This window comes from Schistocerca americana, chromosome 4 (assembly GCF_021461395.2).
Source record: "Schistocerca americana isolate TAMUIC-IGC-003095 chromosome 4, iqSchAmer2.1, whole genome shotgun sequence".
NCBI lineage: Eukaryota > Metazoa > Arthropoda > Insecta > Orthoptera > Acrididae > Schistocerca > Schistocerca americana.
In genome coordinates, this window is record NC_060122.1 from 169,168,406 (window position 1) to 169,189,025 (window position 20,620).

Below are 20,620 nucleotides of genomic sequence, written 5' to 3' on the forward strand. Positions count from 1 at the left end.
AGGTTTGCATGGGCAGCCTCCCAGTCTCCCACCTTGATCTCTTATCATGATTTATTGCTGTCTAAAAGTTACCTTAAATAATCCAGAAAGGCCTTATCACTATTAATTTGTCTTCATGCTTTTCATTACACACTCATATAGCTAGTTTCATCAGTCTAGAATATGGAACACAACAGTGGTCCACCCTGGAATGTGACCATAATTGTTCTCAAGGTTATATGTTTTACTTTTATTGCACATTTCTTATATATGCCATCAGCAGATAAGCACAAAACTATGTATCCCAAATATATTATAAGGTAAATAAAGAAAATTCACATGAGGTAACTCATACCCTGCTGTCAGTATGAGGGAAAGTAGAATGAAGAAGTTGAAAATAAGCCTCTTCATGTTTATGCTTTGGCTGGCAAGATGCTTTATCACGTGGGATCTTGCAGTTTCTTACCACACCAGTGGATTACAGACCACCTGAATGTTTCAAATGCAGTGGTAGTACTCTGCTATTTCTGAACAATACTGTGTGGGGGCATAATAACCAATATCAACCACAGTTGTGCTTCAGGACCATAATTAGGGGTATCTGTGGTACATATCTGGGGTGCCCTCAGCCCTTGTGAGACAAACTGAGGAGCTACTTGATTGAGGAGTAGCGACTCTGGTCTCGGAAACTGACATACGGCTGGGAGAGCAGTGTGGTGACCACTTGCCCCTCCATATCCACACCCAGTGACACCTATGGGCTGAGGAAGACATGACGGCCAATCAGTACCATTGGGCCTTCATTGCCTGCTCAGGAGGAGGTTTTTTTTAGTTTTTAGTGGTACATATCACACTGACTTTAATCATTTTTCCATATACTATAACATACTTGGAAACATTGTGAGCTAGCAGTACATCTCTGATCATCGTAGTGTTCATCATATCTCTCAGATTTCCAGCAAGTGTGAACTGTCAATTGCACTTAGTTGGTGCGTATGGCAGTAGTCATAAATATATTAGGGGTATCCAGCAGCTACTGTTTTTGATGTGTTGACAGTATAGAGTGTTCACAAAGAGCTTACAGCTGCTAAACAATGGAAGAAAAGCTAAACTCACTGCAAGGGAGAAGAGGGTATTTGATAGGATTCTACATACATAATCCGCAATTCACCATACGGTGCATGGTGGGGGGTACCTTGTACCACAACTAGCATCTTCTCTCCCTGTTCCACTCCCAAACAGAACGAGGGAAAAATGACTGCCTATATGCCTCTGTACGAGCCCTAATCTCTCTTATCTTATCATTATGGTCTTTCTGTGAAATGTAAGTTGGCGGCAGTAAAATTGTACTGCAGTCAACCTCAAATGCTGGTTCTCTAAATTTCCTCAGTAGCAATTCATGAAAAGAATGCCTCCTTTCCTCCAGAGACTCCCACCCGAGTTCCTGAAGCATTTCCATAACACTCGCGTGACGATCAAACCTACCAGTAACGAATCTAGCAGCCTGCTTCTGAATTGCTTCTATGTCCTCCTTCAATCTGACCTGATAGGGATCCCAAACGCTCAAGCAGTACTCAAGAATAGGTCGTATTAGTGTTTTATAAGCGGTCTCCTTTACAGATGAACCACATCTTCCCAAAATTCTACCAATGAACCAAAGACAACTATCCGCCTTCCCCACAACTGCCATTACATGCTTGTCCCACTTCATGTCACTCTGCAATGTTACGCCCAATGTTACCTATAACAAGGAAAACACAGCAATCAGAGTCCATGACAACACTATGGCAAGATATATATAAATAAAATTTCATGGCAGAGTTACAGTTGCCAGACAATGGAAGAAAAGCTAAACTCACTGTAAGAGAGAAGAGGGTATTTAATAGGATTGATACCTATAACAAGGAAAACACATTCATCAGAGGCCATGACAACACTATGGCAAGATATGTATAAAGAAAATTTCATGGCAGAGTTACTATTGCCAGACCTATTGTAAAGCACTGAACACAAAGAAAAATTTACAGGGAGAACACAACTGCTTTCACTAATGGCGAAAATGTACTGTTTACATATGGAGACCACCAGGAGAAGTGTAAAATCCAGGCTTCATCCCATGGTTTTGCATGATGGCAGCTGTTTAAATGTCAAAATGACTGAACTTGCAACTTCAGTGGTCTCCAGAAACGAAATTTGTTGAAAACAATAACATATCCAATGTTTCTTAGACAGTTCTCCAGCTAAGAGCAAGATTATAAAAAAAAAAATCTATTAACAGACAATTCACAGTTGGAAAATTTTGTGTCCAAAACTGCAAAATTGAAGTGCAGCCTGCACCTCAACAAACATCTTAAAAACATGATAAATGCTAAACAAGCTACTGCAGGACATGATTATGAGCTCAGGCGTAAATACAAGGTATCTTTAAGCACAATGGGACAAATTCAGTAAAAAGCAGCAGAGGATAACACATTATTAACAAGGGGAAAAAATGAATTACCTAGGAAAGAATAATCTGCATTTAAACAGACTGTTGTCTGTAACATTCAGCTGGACATTTACTGTCATCTACAAAATCATCAGATACAAGGAAAACTAATATGATGTGATAGGAATGAAAAATCAGATGTGCTAGCTCAAAAAACCAAACATGTAGTGAAAACTTGATTATGTGAAGGTATCAGATAACAATAATTTTGTAACAAAGCAATGTGAGGCCGAAGTGCCGAGGTAAGAAGCCAAAGATATTGTAAACCCAAAAGAAAAGTACTGATGAGTGCTGAACCAAGCAATCCTAAAAAAAAAGAAAAAAAAAGAGGGTCCATGGTTTTATGCTGTTCCATCACAATATCCAGTCCCTACACAATAATTCAGCCCATCCTAAAATACTGCTCAAGTGTGTGGGACCCATATCAAATAGGACTAACAGGAGTATCAAGAGTATACTGGCAAAGCCAGCATGAATGATCACAGATCTGTTGGATCATGGAATAGTGTCACAGGGATGCTAAAGGAACTGAACAGCCAGACACTTGTAGATAATTGAAAACTATACTGAGAACATCTAATAATAAAGTTTCAAGAATCTGCTTCAAGTGATGAATCGAGGAACACACTACGGGCCATACATATCATTCCATAGGGAACAAAAAAAACAAGAATAGACTAATATAGCACATTTACATCTACATGTACATATATGCTCCACTAGCCACCAAGCGGTGTGTGGCGGAGGGCATAATACGCGCCACAGTCACATTTCCCCCCGTCTGTTCCACTTGCGGATTGCACAAGGGAAAAACGACTGTCTGAATGCCTCAGTACGAGCTCTAATTTACCTTAACTTTGAATGGTGATATTGCGCGATTTGAAAGTTGGTGGTAATAATATAAGCTCTACATCCTCGGCGAAGATCGGATTTTGGAATTTAGTCAGCAGCCCCTTCCGCTTAGCACGCTGTTATCTGCAAGTGTGTCCCACTTCAAACTTTCTATGAGATTTGTAACACTCTTGCGATGGCTAAATGTACCAGACATGAATCTTGCCACACTTCTTTGGACCTTCTCAATCTCTTGAATCAGACCCAACTGGTAAGTGTCCCATACAGATGAACAACACTCTAAGACTGGACGAACTAACGTATTGTAAGCTATTTCCTTTGTTGAAGGACTGCATCACTTCAGGATTCTACCAATAAACCACAATCTAGAGTTTGCCTTGTCCATTACTTGTGTAATCTGATCATTCCATTTGAACAGAAGCATTTAAGTAATCATTCTTCCCACACTCCATAAAAGAATGGAAGGGGAAGAATCCCTAATAATTAGTACAATGGAAATTATTCTTTGCCGTGCACTTCACAGTGCTTTGAAGAGTATAGCTGCAGATGGAAAATAAATTAATGGAATTAGAAACTATACTTTCAATGTAAATTAATAAATGCATGTGTGAGGATACCTTAATAACAGTGGAATATAGAGAATTATTAATTAGCACACTACAACTGGGAAGGCAGTTTTATTATGGTGGAAACTACATCTTCATTTAAAAAGGAATAGGACCCAAGCCAGTAGAACAACTTAAGTTACTTAATAGTGGACACACAGAGAGGGGGGGGGGGGGGGGGGGGAAGGTGAAGATGGCCATAAAGGGGGAGGAGGAGATGGACATAGAGAGAGAGGACGGAGGAGATGGATAGAGAGAGAAGGTGAGGAGGAGATGGACAGAGAGAGAATACAATCCAAACTCACATCACACTTGACAGTCTCAACTCCTTTTGTGAAATCCTCATACTCTGTGACCACAGCTTCCTGAATGCCATCACTCTACAAAAGAAACTCTTGCCCTTCAACAGTTGGAACATCATTCCCGAGATCATCTGAAGAAGCTGTCCCAGCTGCTCCTGTCGTATGCCCATATGGGACTACCTACAGCCAAGAAAAAGCCTGCCACTTTGTTTCTCCCCCCCCCCCCCCCCCCCCCACAACTATGCCTTGCAGACACTCTGCCTTTCACATCCCCAACAACTTCTTCCACCATCGAGGAAGCACACTGTTCCTTGTCTTCATCTCATAAAACTGTTTTCAGTCTTTCTGTCAAAATGCTGACCCCTGTACAAGTCTCAGTGCTTTCTAAGGGGCTCATGTTTAGCTCCAAACCTAATTTCAACCATGGTGGGCACTTGTAAAGGATCTTATTTCCTTCACTCGTTCCCTGCAGTGGAAACATGTCTTCATCACACAACGCACTGACAACAGCCAACCAAAACTCCATATAGAACTTGGTTGAAAACAGCTCTACTATCCTTCCCACAATGATCCTCCTTCCCTTCCACTCAGTCATCCCCTGCTAATCTTCCAGGAATTCCTCATTTCTAGCCTGACCCCACTTCCCTTTCCTAAATCCCTCCCAGATGAGTTCAACATCACTCCTATGAAATACTCTGCCATCCATAAACTGAAAAACAATCCAGACCTTTCATCCTTCTTGCAGACAAAGGCCCCACCACTATGGTCATGAATCATAACAGCTATGTGGCTGATTTCTCCGCTAACTTTCTGACACTCTTGCACAAAAATATTAGAACAATGATCCTGTCCCAGAGGTCCAACATGACCTCAGGCAGTTCCACAAGGCCTTAGGTCCATCCCAAAACATGAGACCTGAATCCATCTCCTCCTGACATCAGCAATCTCCTGCACTTCTACCCTTTACCTACTCCCCAAACCTAACCCCACAGATCTCCCTACTGGCAATCCCATTGTGGCTGGGTACAATGCTCCCAAAGAACAAATCTCTGCCATTGTTGACCAGCATCTCAAAAAATATTGTCCATAACCTCCCACCCTAAATTCAAGACACTGATCACTTCCTTCACTGCTTCTCCAGACTTCCTGTCTTGTTACCACCGCACTCACAGTGGATGCAACATCCTATTCCAACAGCCTTGCGGCCATGAAACACCACATTTCTGTGTCCTGATATCAAACACAATTTTGAATGCCAAATCTATAAACAAATCCATGGTGCTGCCATGGGTACTCGACAGTTGGGTCAACTGGAGGAATCATTCCTATCCAGTTCAGAATCATTGGTGACATATTCATGGTCTGGACTCACAGCAAGGACAACCTTTGGTCTTTTCTCCATAACCTCAACACTTACTCACAAGTCTGTCTCACCTAGTCCTCCTCAATTCACCAAGCCACCTTCCTGGATGTCAATTTCTGCCTCTCAGATGCTTCCATAAATGTCAAGCCAACAGCCACTAACAGACCACCACTATAACAGCTATCATCAATTCCATGTAAAAAAGTTTCCCTTAGAGCCTTGCTACCTATGGACACCACATTTGCAGCAGAAAGCAGGAGTTGTAAAAATATATCAAAAACCTTACCACAGGCTTTAGTGACAGACAGTATCCCATCCGGCTCATCCATAAAGAAATCTCCCATGTCATCCTCCCCTGACACAAGAAAACCTGTTAACCAGCCACTGACCGTCACCCCTTTATCACCCAGTATCATCCTGGCCTCAAAAAGCTCAATCAGATCCTTCACCAGCACTTTGATTACCTCTTGTTGTGCCCTGAGATGAGGCATTACCCAAAATCCTACCAACACTATCCACATTAGTGTTCCACCATCCAACTAACCTACAGAATACCCTGCTCCAATCCTGCACCCCACTGGTCATTCCCCTGTCATTTGCTGAGGTGCAAGACCCATCCCATACACCCACTCACCACTTCCTAACACAGTCTACTCACAAGTGTTTCCTACCCAATAAAAGGAAGAGCCACATGTGAAAGCAACCTCATTATACATCCACATTTCTGCAATTACTATACAGTATTCTATGTGGGCATGACAGGTAACCAGCTGTCTACTCACCTGAATGCCCACTGCTAAACTACGGTAAACAGCAAACTTGACCATCCAGTAGCCAAACACGCTGCACACTACAACAGAAATGATTTCAACAGCTCCTTCACTATGCAAGCTATTTGGATATGCCCTCCCAGCACAAGTTTCTCAGAATTATGAAGATGGGAATTGTCTCTTCAGAATATCTTGCTTTTCTGGAATCCTTCTGGCCTAAACCTCTGCTTAAGCGGTTCCATTGTCTCACCTTACCATTTCTCTTCACCCTTCTGACCACATTACTCTTTCCCTGACCAAATTGTACATCACCTTCTCCCACCACTCTTCACCTCCCTCACCCTTCCCACTCCACGCCAAATGTAGACATTCTCTCTCTCTCTCTCTTTCTGTTTCTACCCCTCTCCCTTCTCTCCCATCTCTCTTTCTCCCTCTTTATCTCCAACCTCTCCTTCCCCCCCCCTCTCTTTTCCCCTCTCCCTCTTCTTAAATTCCTTTTTGCTCTACTGTTTGTACTCCATTCATCTTGTTGTGTGGCTGCAGAGTCATCAGTCCAAAGACTTGCCTCTTTCCCACTACCACCTCTTTGCATCCTTTGCCACCCTGTCTCCACATCCATCAGCTCTGGCACCTGCTTTCAATAACTGAGTATTGGAAAAAAAAAGGAGCTGAGTTCAAAAGATAGTGTGAATGCTGTTTCCTGTTATGTGTGTCTGTGCTTCACGCATTGGTCCACTATAGTGTATTACTCTGTCCAGTCATTTCCATTATTGTTGTAGAGGTACAAATATGAAATTTCTTGCTGTTACAACCACTGTGATGAACTGTTAATGTGGAAATGATGACTGGTACATAGACAATGGTGCAATAAATCAAATTATAAACAACAGGAATTGTCTAATGACTTCTCATCCTTTTTCAGCAAAGCACAAAGTCACTGCAATTGATGGTGACATAATTGAAACAATTGGAAAATAGGCAAGAGGCACTGAAGTAGCATTTTGAGGAAAGTGACTCAGAATTTCTCTGGCAGATGTATGAGATATACTTCAGACTCAGAAGTATCCATTCTCTGTCATTGCTGCAAACGATAAACATCAAGAGAGTACATTCATATCAACTGCAGAAATTTGTGATTTTGCCATGTGTCTGGGATAACTTTTGAGTACTTTTTAAACCATTGGTGCCTCATGTTGCCACATGGCAATGGTGCACATGACTATTTCAAATTTTGCTATGTATTCAGATTTCAAGCTACATTGGTGGGGAGCAGAGATTAACGCTGGTTTATGTCTTTCTGTTGCTGAGACATTATCAAAATGACAACACTGTTGACAGATGCTGCAAGAAACATGGGTGTACCCTTTCTATAGGTTCTCTATTGGGCTTATAATTTTTTTTAGAAACACATAATATAGTGGTGTTGTAGATACATGGCTGAATGTGACATTATAATGTTTACTAATTTGAATAAATAAAATGACCAGCGAATCTGAACATTGCTGTTGTCATAAGGCAATGCTAGACATTTGTACTACCCATATTATTTTTATGTTCCTTTCATATTTTAGGCCAGGCTTATTGCTTGCTGAAGCCCTAGACAGATTACTAAGTGAGGATATTAACACTGTAGGAAAAGATAGATTGCTCCATACTGTACAGAAGACACATCAAATTGCAGAGAGGCATGATTAAAAGACACTCACATATAGCTTTCAGCCACAGACTTCATCAGTAAAGAAAGATACATGCACAACATTCTCACACACATATGCAAGCAAGCACATCTCATGCACACAAGGCTGCCAACTCCAGCATTTCAGGCTAGAATTCAACATCACATACAGTACAAACAGCAATTTTGAGGTGGTGGGGAAGAGGAAGAGACAGCAGTGTGTGTGGGGAAAGAGAGATGAACACCATCTGGTGGAGTGTGCAGGGACTGGACTGCCAACAGTGGCAGTGTCAGGAGGTTGTGGGGTAGGGAGGTGGGGAAAAAAGGAATAAGAAAGGAGAGGAATGGGAAAAGATGGGCAGCTGTATTGGCAGAAGCCTACGAATCAAATAAACAGGGTGGGAGACAAGAAAGAGGAGGGGGGTAATAAGACAGAGGGGGTGGAAACTGATGGGTGGAAGGTGTGGAGGCACTTTGTTACCACAGATTGAGAGAGGGATAATTACGGGAATGAAGAATGTGTTGTAAGGATAACTCCCATCTGAAAAGTTCAAAAAAACTGGTGGTGGAGGGAAGGATCTAGATGGGTTGGGTAGAGAAACATCCATTGACATCAAGTGTGCTGTGTTCAGTTGCATGTTGTGCCACAGGGTGGTCTACTTTGCTATTGGGCACAGTTTGGCAGTGGCCATTCACCCTGATGGACAGCTTGCTGGTAGTCATACCAATGTAAAAAGCTCTGCAATGATTGCAGCAGAGCTGGAAGATGACATCGCTGCTTTCACTAGTGGCCCAGCCCCTGATGGCATAGGATAAACCTGTAACAGAACTGGAATAGAAATTACTGGGTGGCTGGATTAGCCAAGTTTTGCACCTGGGTCTTGCACAGGGATATGATCCCTGTAGCTAGGGGTTGGGACTGGGAGTGGCATAGGCATGGTCTAGGATGTTGCGGAGGTTCAGTGGGCGATGGAACACCCCTTAAGAAGGGGTGGGAAGTATCTCAGGCAGGACATGCTGAGAGTCAGGGGTGATACTGGGTGGTGAAAGGGACACTTCTTCATGGCTGCTTTTTGGGGGCAGTGGGAAGATTTGGGTTGTGAGGCAAAATGGCACAGGAGATCTGTTTGTGGACTAGGTCTGCAAGATAGTGTCTGCCTGTGAAGGCCTTGGTGAGAGCCTCAGCATACTGAGCTAGGAGATTTTTGTCACTACAGATATGCCGTCCCATGGTAGCCAGGCTATATGGGAGGGACTTTTTGGTGTAAAAGGGATGACAACTGTCAAAATGCAGGTACTGTTGGTGGTTGGCAGATTTAATGTGGACAGAGGTGCAGATGGAACCATCAGAGATGCAGAGGTCACCTTCGTAGTTGGCAAACTGTGTTGAAGAGGACCACATGAAGCAGATGGTAGAGAAGATATTGAGGTTGTGAAGGAAAGAAAATAGGGTGTCTTGGCCCATGGGTGTCATGAAGATATCATCAATGAACCTGAACCAGACTAGGGGTTTGGTGTTTTGGGAAGCTAGGAGGTTTCCTCTAGATGGCCCGTAAACAGGTTGCCGTAGGAGGGTGCCCGTGACTGTGCCATGGGATTTTTTTATACACCTTCCTTTCAAATGAGAAGTGATTGTGGATTAGGATAAAGATAGTAAGGTGCATGAGGAATAATCATCCGATAGTAAATTACATTTATTCCACGTACTTAAGAGTTTTGTTTTCCATAGCTGTCCGTGCCACATGAACTTTTGTTCCTTGACCTAACCCATCCCACATCCCTCTCTCTTCACTTATTGCATCACACACACCCTCCCATACCTCATCATTCCTTTTCACTCACGTTTCTGCACGTTTTTGGTATTTGTGCGTATTTTTACGTAATTTTACGTATTTTTTCGTATAGTACGTATTTTTGCGTATCTGTTCGTGTTTTTGCGTGTCTTTACGTATTTTTAACCATCTTTACGTGACTTTTCGCATATTCAGCCCCTCTCACAACCATAAACACCTATTTTGCCCATTTCTGCGTCATTCCCGTTTCTTTCTCACCATTCCTGCCACAATGCACCCTTGACCCATCTTTCTGGACCAGTTCAGAAAAGCATGCCTTTCCCTGCCTAAAACACAGTCCTACATCCTGTTTCTCAAATGCTGCCTATACCATGGAATCCCCCCAAATGGCATAACTGTAAAGATTCCTTTCTCTGGATCCCACCCCTCCTTTCACAGTGACCTACACCTTTTCATTTTCCACCAATCCCTGGCCTTCACAACCCTGTTATTGGAAAAAACACATCTCCATGGCACAGGCATCCGAGAAACACCTCTGCTCCCTCTGCAAGATACTAATACTCTGCAATCCCTACTCCATACATTACATTTCTGAAATTGATTCCCTTGCTGTCCAGCACCTGGAGGAGCATTCCAGACACCAACTCCACAAATTATCCAACCTGCTGACATCCTACTGCTGCCTCGGGCAACCACTATCCAACCCCTATCATACCCACATTGTTCCTCCTCAGCCACCCCTCATGCAGCTAAACCCTGCCAAGCTGACCTTTTCAACTTTCCAGAACCCCCAAACTTCCCTACCAACTCTCCACCAAAACCCTCAGCTCCATAGAAGTTTCAGTCCTATCCAAAGGACTCAGCTTTAGCTCTACGGCCAAATTTAACTATGCTGGACTTTACAAAGACCTACTCTCCTTCTGCCAATCACTGTGATGGAAACATTTCTTTGCCACCAATCCCTCCAACCTAAACCACCCTAATTCTAAAATTGAACTCTGCCTTTTCCAGTTCATACCACCATCCAACAATGATCCTCCCCCCTCCAACCTAACCACCCACTGATCAATTTCCAAGAATCCCTTACCTCCAACTTTTCATTTGAAGGGAAGGTATATAAACAAATCCGTGGCACAGCCTTGGGCACCTGCATGACACCCTTTTATGCTACCCTTGTTATGGGCCATCTAGAGGATACCTTCCTAGCCTCCCAAAACACCAAACCCTTAGACTGATTCAGGTTCATTGGTGATATCTTCATGATCTGGACCCAGGGCCAAGACACCCTATTTTCTTTCCTTCATAACCTCAATACCTTCTCTCCCATCTGCTTCATGTGGTCCTCCTCAACCCAGTTTTCCACCTAGGAAGGTGATCTCCTCCTCTCTGATGGCTGCATCCACACTTCTGTCCACATTAAACCCACCAACCACCAACAGTACCTGCATTTTGACAGTCGTCATCCCTTTTACACCACAAAATCCCTCCCATATAGTCTGGCTGCCCAGGGACAAAGTACCTGCAGTGACATAAACTCCTCTGCTCAGTATGCTGAGAGTCTCATAAAGTCCTTCACAGACAGGCTCTATTCTCCAGACTTAGTTCGCAAACAGATCTCCCGTGTCATTTCCCCTCGCAACCCCAATCCTCCCACCACTCCCAAAAGCCAGCCACAAAGGAGTGTCCCCTTCATCACCCAGTACCACCCCAGACTGGAACAATTCAACCACATCCTTCACCAGGGCTTTGATTACCTATCATCATGCCCTGAAATAGGGACATCCTACCCGAGATACTTCCCACCCCATCTAAAGTGGTGTTCCATCACCTACCCAACCACTACAACATCCTAGTCCATCCCTAAGCCACTCCGTATCCCAACCCCTTTGGAACGCCCAGGTACAAAATCTGGCCAATCCACCCACCCAGCACTGCCTGTTCCAGTCCTGTCACAGGTTTATACTACCGCATCAGGAGCTGGGCCACTTGTTGAAAGAAGCCATGTCATTTACTATCTCTGCTGCAATCATTGCATAGCTTTTTATATTTTTATGACTACCAACCAGCTGTCCACTAGGATGAACAGCCACTACCACACTGTGGGCAAGAGCAAAGTAGACCACCCTGTGATGTTGCATGCAGCTGAACAAAACATGCCTGATTTCAATGGCTGCTTCACTAACTGAGCCATCTGGATCCTTTCCTCCTTCCTCCAACACCAGTTTTTCTGAACTTTGCAGATGGGCGTTATCCTTATGACACATTTTCTGCTCCCATAATTATACTGGCCTCAATCTATGGTAACATAGTGTCCCCATACCCTTCACTCAACAGTTTCCACCCCCACCCATCTTTCGCCATTCCTTTCCTTTTTTATTCCTTATTTCTCCACCTCTCTGCCCCACAACCCCAGCTCTCTTCCTACCCATACACTACTGCCCCTTCCCCACGCCCTTCCAGATTGCTGCTTGCATCCCACATGATGTTGCATTCTGGCTCGAGATGCTGGAGTTGGCGGTCATGTGTGCATGAGATGTGCTTGCTTGTGTGTGTGTGTGTGTGTGTGTGTGTGTGTGTGTGTGTGTGTGTGTGTCTTTACTGATGAAGGCTGTGGCCAAAAGCTATGTGTGAGTGTCTTTTAATCATGCCTGTCTGGAACTTGACATGTCTTCTTTACGGTAAGTAGCAATCTGTCTTTTCCTATATTATTGATACTCCTACCTGGAGTTTCCATTCTTTGATAATGGAGGGTGTTACTGGAGATAGTTTAGTGAAGTCTCCAGACATCAACATAGAAACATAAGAGGATTCAGGAGATAAGAAGGAGGACACGTAAACATGTTATTTCCTACATAATTCACAATTTTTCAATTAAGGTGTTACATATCATGTACCAGTGTTGAATATACCATTATCAGCTTGTTGGTAATTTATCATCTTAGCAGTTAAGGTCTAATGTAGGAGTCAGACTTCACAATAATGAAAAACTGGACATTGATTAAGACACAGAAACTTCAGTAGCAGATCCTTCCCTTTTGCCTGACCCAGCTTCACATCTTATTCTACCTGCAACATATGACGGTGCTCTACCAACAATTTCACTGTCAAAGATGTTGAAATACAGCAATGAAAGAAGCAAGTCCATCACAGTGAATAAACAGAGCACATTTTGACACTGAATCCTATATGTCTTACCTTGGACCCAGTTATCGTAAATACAATGGCATGTGTGATATTATGCATTATTTATTCACTATCCAGATCTGAATTTAACAGCTGATGAGATTCATTGCTTAAATTGGGTTTTGTTTGTTAATGTGAACAGTATTCTGCCATCTAAATAACGTTACTACAGCAGGAATGATGATCTGAACTGAGCTGTGATTAACTCCATGAGCTGGGATAGACTTGTACAAATCTGTCAACTTATGCACTGCGCTGCACATGAAAATTGATCTTAGTGATAAGGCTTGGACAATACATACGATTATGAAAATGCTAAAGAAGCAGTGTATAGATAATTTTGTACCAGAAGAGCACCTGGCACAGGACAAAAGCATGGTTAAATATTTAGGATGCCATGGTTGCAAGCCATTTATTATGGATAAGTGAATAAGATTTGGGTACTAAATATGGAGCCTCAATGCTAAGAATGGCTGTTTAGTCAATTTTGTGCTACACCAGGGCAAAGGTCCAAAGGGGAACACAGAGTATGGGAAAGTATTTGGCAAGATAATGAGTCTCTTACTGCTATTAACTGATGAAGCTCCAGCAGAGAAGAGGAACTTATGTTATGTATTTTTCATGGATAATTTATTTTCTGATACTGCACTTTTCTCATTTTTAAAGTTCTTCAAATATTCAGCCATTGGAACTATAAGAGAGAATAGAATTCCAAAAACCTCTCTCTTCAGAGTAAAAGCTATTTTTCCAAGAAAGATCATGGCACTATGAAACAGTAACTGAGAGAAATGGTGGACTACTGTATGTCCACTGGATGGGCAATTCCATAGTTACAATGATCTCCTCATTTGGCAGCCAACTTGTTGGTATGTGTAGAAGGTTTTCAGAAAATAAAGAGGAATGTGGAAATCCCAAGGCCTCAAATAATTGCAGAGTATAACTTATAGATCACAGGAACAGACCAAATTGACCAAAATCTGGGATGCTACCAAATTGATCTTCGTAGCAAGAAATGATATTGCCCCTGTTGACATGCATGCTGGATGTAACTATGCAGACCATTTGGATTCTGTGTAGTAAATCAGGCAGCCCAAAAATTTCTCAACTAAAATTCAGACAGAAAATAGCAAATGCACTGTTATTTAAGTTCCAGGTCCTTCCCAAAGGAGCTAGAAGATGACCTGCAACAGATGCTTTAACAGATAGATGGATAGATGGATATCTGATTCCATAATGTTTTACCATACTAATCATTTCATTCAACACACGGAAGAGATGAAAAGGAAAAGGTGTGGTGGAAGTAAGTTGATTGTAAGAACAATGTGTTCAAAATACAAAGTATGGTTATGTATTGATTGTTTCATCGTCTTTCTTTTCTGCTAGCTGTATGACATACTGTTCATCTAATAATTCATTTACTGTATACATACGCAGTTAATTTTGCCATATCTATATTTTTGTGAATGTGTCTTGCTAAAGGATTAATTATTCAGGGTGTATTAAAAAGAATCATCCAATTTTTTTTAAAAAATCATAACTATTATGTTATTTGAGTTATTTGCATGGACAATGTACTGCTGAAAAGAGCAAATCTAGAGTTTTACATGGTTCCCACTAGGTAGCAGCATTGTGTGCCCACTTCAGTCCTAGTAAAAATGGTGTTGGGACAACAGAAGGCGTTTTGTGTTCTATGTTTTATACCATGAGGGTCAGTAATAACTATTCAGCATGACTTTCATACTAGGTATGGTGTGGATCCTCCTACAGCACAGAGCATTAGATGATGGCATGAACAGTTCCAAGAAACAGGTTGTTTGTGTAAAGGCAAATCTCCAGTCTGTCCCTGAGTGTCTGACACAGACATCGAACACATCTCCCATAGAATCACAAGGAATCACAGAAATCCATTCGCCGTGCAGCTCAACAGCTCAACATGCTCCCTATGTCGATCTGACATGTGTTGCATTAAGGTTTACACATGAAACCATACAAAATCAGCCACTGCAAGATCTTCAAGAAGGCAACAAACAACAATGTGTAGAGTTCAGTAATTTCATTCTTGGCAAGATGGAAGATGACAGTTTTCTTCCACACTCAGAGTTTAGTGACAAGACAAAATTACATTTAAATGAAAGGTGAACTGTCATAACGTGAAAATATGGGGTACAGAACAACAACATGAGGTTGAACAACATTAGAGGGAGGCTCCAAAATTTAATGTGTTTTGTGTAGTTTCATGGGAAAAGATGTATGGTCCATTTTTGAACACTGCTACAGGAAGCACATATCTCGATATGTTTGAGAAATTTCTTTCCCCACAGTTGAAGATTGATTTGAACAACTTCATTTATCAACAGGATGGGGCACTGCCACACTGCCATCTGGAAGTGTGGGAATTTTTAAATCAAAGGATTACTGAATGATGGATCGGTCGCTGGACCAAATAATTCAGCCTTACATTACTGGCCTGCAGTGTCACCACACCTGACTGTATGTGGTTATTTCTTGTGGTGGTTTATAAAAGACTGTTTATGTGCATCCATTACCAACAACAATGAATGAACTGATACATCCCATAGCAGCACCTGTGAAAACTGTAAATCAAGACACGCTCATTGCAGTGTGGGAACAATTTGAATACCCCATTGACATATGCCATGGATCTTAAGGGGGGCATATTGAACACCTATGATATGGTATAGAAAGTAACTTTTTGAGTTTCCCATTCATCAGAAAACAAAATTCATAGTATATGTTTATTAGTTTCAAAAATATAGGCATCCCAAATTGGATGATTCTTTTTGATACACCCTGTATATCTAAATATGGTCATGTCATATTGAGTGTTTATACAAATGTGGAATGTTAGCCTAACATTGCCATATTGCTATGGCATTTACTTGAAAATTAAAAATTTGATAATTATTCTTACACTACAATTAATTTATTTGATTAGCTTTGAAACACAATAAGTCAAAAATAAATAAAAATAGAAAAAAATCAATTCTGGCAATAACGGGTTAGAGTGGCTGTGAGAATATTGAAACCTATCTCCAGTAGTGGACTCAGTGTGATGTGCAGAGACAATCTTTTGGAGCCTTATCATGAAAGATTTGTTTGGACAGCAGAATAAGTCCCATGTGAAGCCCTTAATTAGCAGTCAGCTAAATATCAAGGTAGAAATGGACAGGGAATTGTGCGTAGGTTGTATTTATGGCAAGGCTCGTTGTTTACCATTTGGTGCCAGGAGGAGGACAGTGGAACCAGGTGTGCTTACTCACCCAAGTCTGAGTGGCCTGTTTCACAATTCACTGCCAGGATATTGATATTTTGTACTTTTTGAAGACAATTATATGACATTTGGGGCAAAATATTTCACCAAAGAAAAATCTAGAGTTGTAGAGAAGTTGTCAGTTCATAGCTGAAGCTAAAACTCCTGGACATACATCTAGGAATTTCTGAGTTACAAGGGAAAAGAATTTGACAACAAGCAAGTAAAGGAAATTCTCCTGAATGAATGTATAATTCAGCACCTCAAAACGTCAGTCAATCAGGAAAAAAATAGATGCAGTGAAAGAGAGAACCCCACAGTTGTGAAAACTGCCAGGGGCATAATATATATACAAGGAAATATTCCACAAAAGCCTTAGGCGGAGATGGTAAACACTACATCCTGAACTGAACTGAACCTTTGAGTATTCTAAGAACCTCTCCATATGAACTGTGGTATAGCAAGAAACCAAGACTGAAGCATTTGAAGGTGATTGGCTCCACCTGCTGGATCCCTATTCTGAAATACAGAAAATGAAGATGGGTCAGATAGGTGAAAGGAATTCTTATTGGATGTGATCACAATGAATCATGAAGAGAAGCACAAACTCATTAGACCACAAGATGGCAACTTTGAGGAGAGGCCACTGAAAAATGAAAAGCTTCAATTTTTCCTGTGAATGAGGACCATTCTGATACTGATAGTGTAAATGATGAGGATGACAGTTTCTGGAATGCAGATGAGGACCCTCAGAAGGAAGACCAGGAAGACACAACTAAAGAAGGCTTACCACATCTGCATGATAAATTAACCCCCAGAGCACCACAAAAATTTAGAGATTATGTGATGCATCTCTTGTGCTTGACACAGAATTATCTCACAAAGTGTGTTCAGAAGGATAGAATACATGGATTGTGAGACACAACAAATAAAAAATAAATAAAAAAGAGAAAAATAAATAATAAAACATGGGACCTGGTTGAACAACCAACCTGAAAGAGAGCCATTCCCCAAAGATGAGTGCATAAAGTTAAAACAACTGCTGATGCCTCAGTCAATAAATTAAGGCAAGATTGGTGATTACAGGCTACTGAAGCACTGGGGAGTTGACTATGTGACCAAACCTTTAGTCCAGTAGCCAGAATGACTACCAATTGAGCACTACTCAGTGTTACTGCAAGTGAGAGCACAAAACTCGTGCAAACTGATATTTCGACTGATTTTTTTATTGTGATTTGAAAGATTGTATTTACGAGGTGATCAATCCTTAACACAGCTGCTTGGTGGGGATTTTTTGTTTCCAGCCAGCGGCTGGCTGGTGATGCTGCTGGTGGAGAGTATATTCCCCCTCCACTGCATCGCTTCTGTGTGTATAGAAATCTAGTGCAAATAGCAAGTGTATGACAGGTAATGCAATACAGTGTATTGAGGGAAAGTGTTTCAAGTGAAATGTGGAAATACAATTATTCTATTAGGCAAAGCCTTTAGTGAATTAGCAGACTAGTTAAAAGTTGAATAACTATCTACAGTAAATTGTTGATTTCTTAAGATTGGAGAGGATGTGTGTACGGATGCAGGAGGAGCTGGCCACTGTTTGCGAACAGCTGAACGTGTTGATGGCCACGGTCAGCCGTCATCAGGCTGCTGCCTCGGAGTGTAGCAGCAGTGGGGAGTCTGGTGTGCCGCATGGTACACCACAAGTGTTACATGCTTCACCCACGGTCCCTGCTGTCGAGCCATCTTCGCGGGTGCTTACTCCCAAGGGGAGTGGCAGATTCAGTGGTATTTGCGGCGCACGAGGCAGAGGGTTTAATTTGGAGGCTGGCCGTGTGGCATCGCCCGCTCTGCCTGTGAGTGGACATGTGGCCACTCCTTCAGCAAGGTCCGAGCAGGCACACGGGGGGAGGGGTTTGTTAGTTACTGGGAGCTCCAACGTTAGGCAGGTGATGGAACCCCTTAGGGAAATAGCGGAAAGGTCGGGGAAGAAGGCCAGTGTTCATTCTGTCTGCTTGCCGGGGGGTCTAATTCGAGATGTGGAGGAGGTCCTGCTGGCGGCGATAGAGAGCACTGGGTGCACCCGACTGCAAATTGTTGCTCATGTCGGCACCAATGACTCCTGATGTCTGGGTTCAGAAGTCATCCTTAGTTCATACAGGCGGTTGGCGGAGTTGGTGAAGGCGGAAAGCCTCATTCACGGGGTGGAATCTGAGCTAAGTATTTGTAGTATTGTTCCCAGAACCGATCGTGGTCCTCTGGTTTGGAGCCGAGTGGAAGGCTTAAACCAGAGGCTCAGACGATTCTGCGGAGATCTGGTGTGCAAATTTCTCGACCTCCGCTATCAGGTGGAGAAATGTAGGGTCCCCCTGAATAGGTCAGGCGTGCACAACATGCAGGAGGCGGCTACAAGGGTAGCGGAGTACGTGTGGAGTGCATATGTAGGTTCTTTAGGTTAGAGAATTCCCTCCCTAGGCCGACAAGACGCCTCCTGAGACGTGACAAGGTAGTAGTACGTAAAACGCAACAGGGACTAACAATATTAATGTGCTAATAGTAAACTGCAGGAGCGTCTATAGAAAGGTCCCATCACTGCTCTTATTAATAAACGGTCACAGTGCCCACATAGTACTAGAGACAGAAAGTTGGCTGAAACCAGATGTAAATAGTAATGAAATTCTAAACACAGATTGGAATGTATACCACAGAGATAGGCTGGACAAGGAAGGGGGAGGCGTGTTTATAAAGATAAAAAGTGCAATAGTATCGAAGGAAATTGACGGAGATCCGAAATGTGAAATAATTTGGGAGAAAGTCACGGTTAAAGCAGGCTCAAACATGGTAATTGGATGTCTCTATAGGCCCCCTGGCTCAGCAGCTGTTGTGGCAGAGTACCTGAACGAAAATTTGGAAAATATTTCGAGTAGATTTCCCGACCATGTTATAGTTCTGGGTGGAGATTTTAATTTGCCGGATACAGACTGGGAGACTCAAACGTTTATAACGGGCGGCAGGGACAAAGAATCCAGTGAAATCTTTTTAAGTGCATTATCTGAAAACTATCTTGAGCAGTTAAACAGAGAACCGACTCGTGGCGATCACATATTAGACCCTCTGGTGACAAACAGACCCGAACTATTTAAAACAGTTCACGCAGAACAGGGAATCAGCGATCATAAAACGGTTACTGCATCGATGATTTCAGCAGTAAATAGAAATATTAAAAAAGGTACGAAGATTTTTGTGTTTAGCAAAAGTGACAAAAAGCAGATTTCAGAGTACTTGAGGGCTCAACACAAAAGTTTTGTCTCCAGTACAGATCGCGTTAAGGATCAGTGGACAAAGTTCAAAACCATCGTACAATATGCATTAGATGAGTATGTGCCAAGCAAGATCGTAGGAGATGGAAAAGAGCCACCGTGGTACAACAACCGAGTTAGGAAACTAAGCAAAGGGAACTTCACAGCAAACATAAACATAGCCAAAGCCTTGCAGACAAACAAAAATTACGCGAGTCGAAATGTAGTGTGAGGAGGGCTATCCGAGAGGCGTTCAATGAATTCGAAAGTAAAGTTCTATGTACTGACTTGGCAGAAAATCCTAAGAAATTTTGGTCTTATGTCAAAGCGGTAGGTGGATAAAAACAAAATTTCCAGACACTCTGTGACCAAAATGATACTGAAACATAGGATGACAGACTAAAGGCCGAAGTACTAAATGTCTTTTTCCAAAGCTGTTTCACAGAGGAAGACTGCACTGTAGTTCCTTCTCTAGATTGTCGCACAGATGACAAAATGGTAGATATCGAAATAGATGACAGAGGGATAGAAAAACAATTAAAATCGCTAAAAGAGGAAGGGCCGCTGGACCTGATGGGATACCAGTTCGATTTTACACAGGGTACGCGAAAGAACTTGCCCCCCTTCTTGCAGCGGTGTACCTTAGGTCTCTAGAAGAGCGTAGCGTTCCAAAGGATTGGAAAAGGGCACAGGTCATCCCCGTTTTCAAGAAGGGACGTCGAACAGATGTGCAGAACTATAGACCTATATCTCTAACGTCGATCAGTTGTAGAATTTTGGAACATGTATTATGTTCGAATATAATGACTTTTCTGGAGACTAGACATCTACTCTGTAGGAATCAGCATGGGTTTAGAAAAAGACGATCATGTGAAACCCAGTTCGCGCTATTCGTCCACGAGACTCAGAGGGCCATAGACACGGGTTCCCAGGTAGACACCGTGTTTCTTGACTTCCGCAAGGCGTTCGATACAGTTCCCCACAGTCGTTTAATGAACAAAGTAAAGAGCATATGGACTATCAGACCAATTGTGTGATTGGATTGA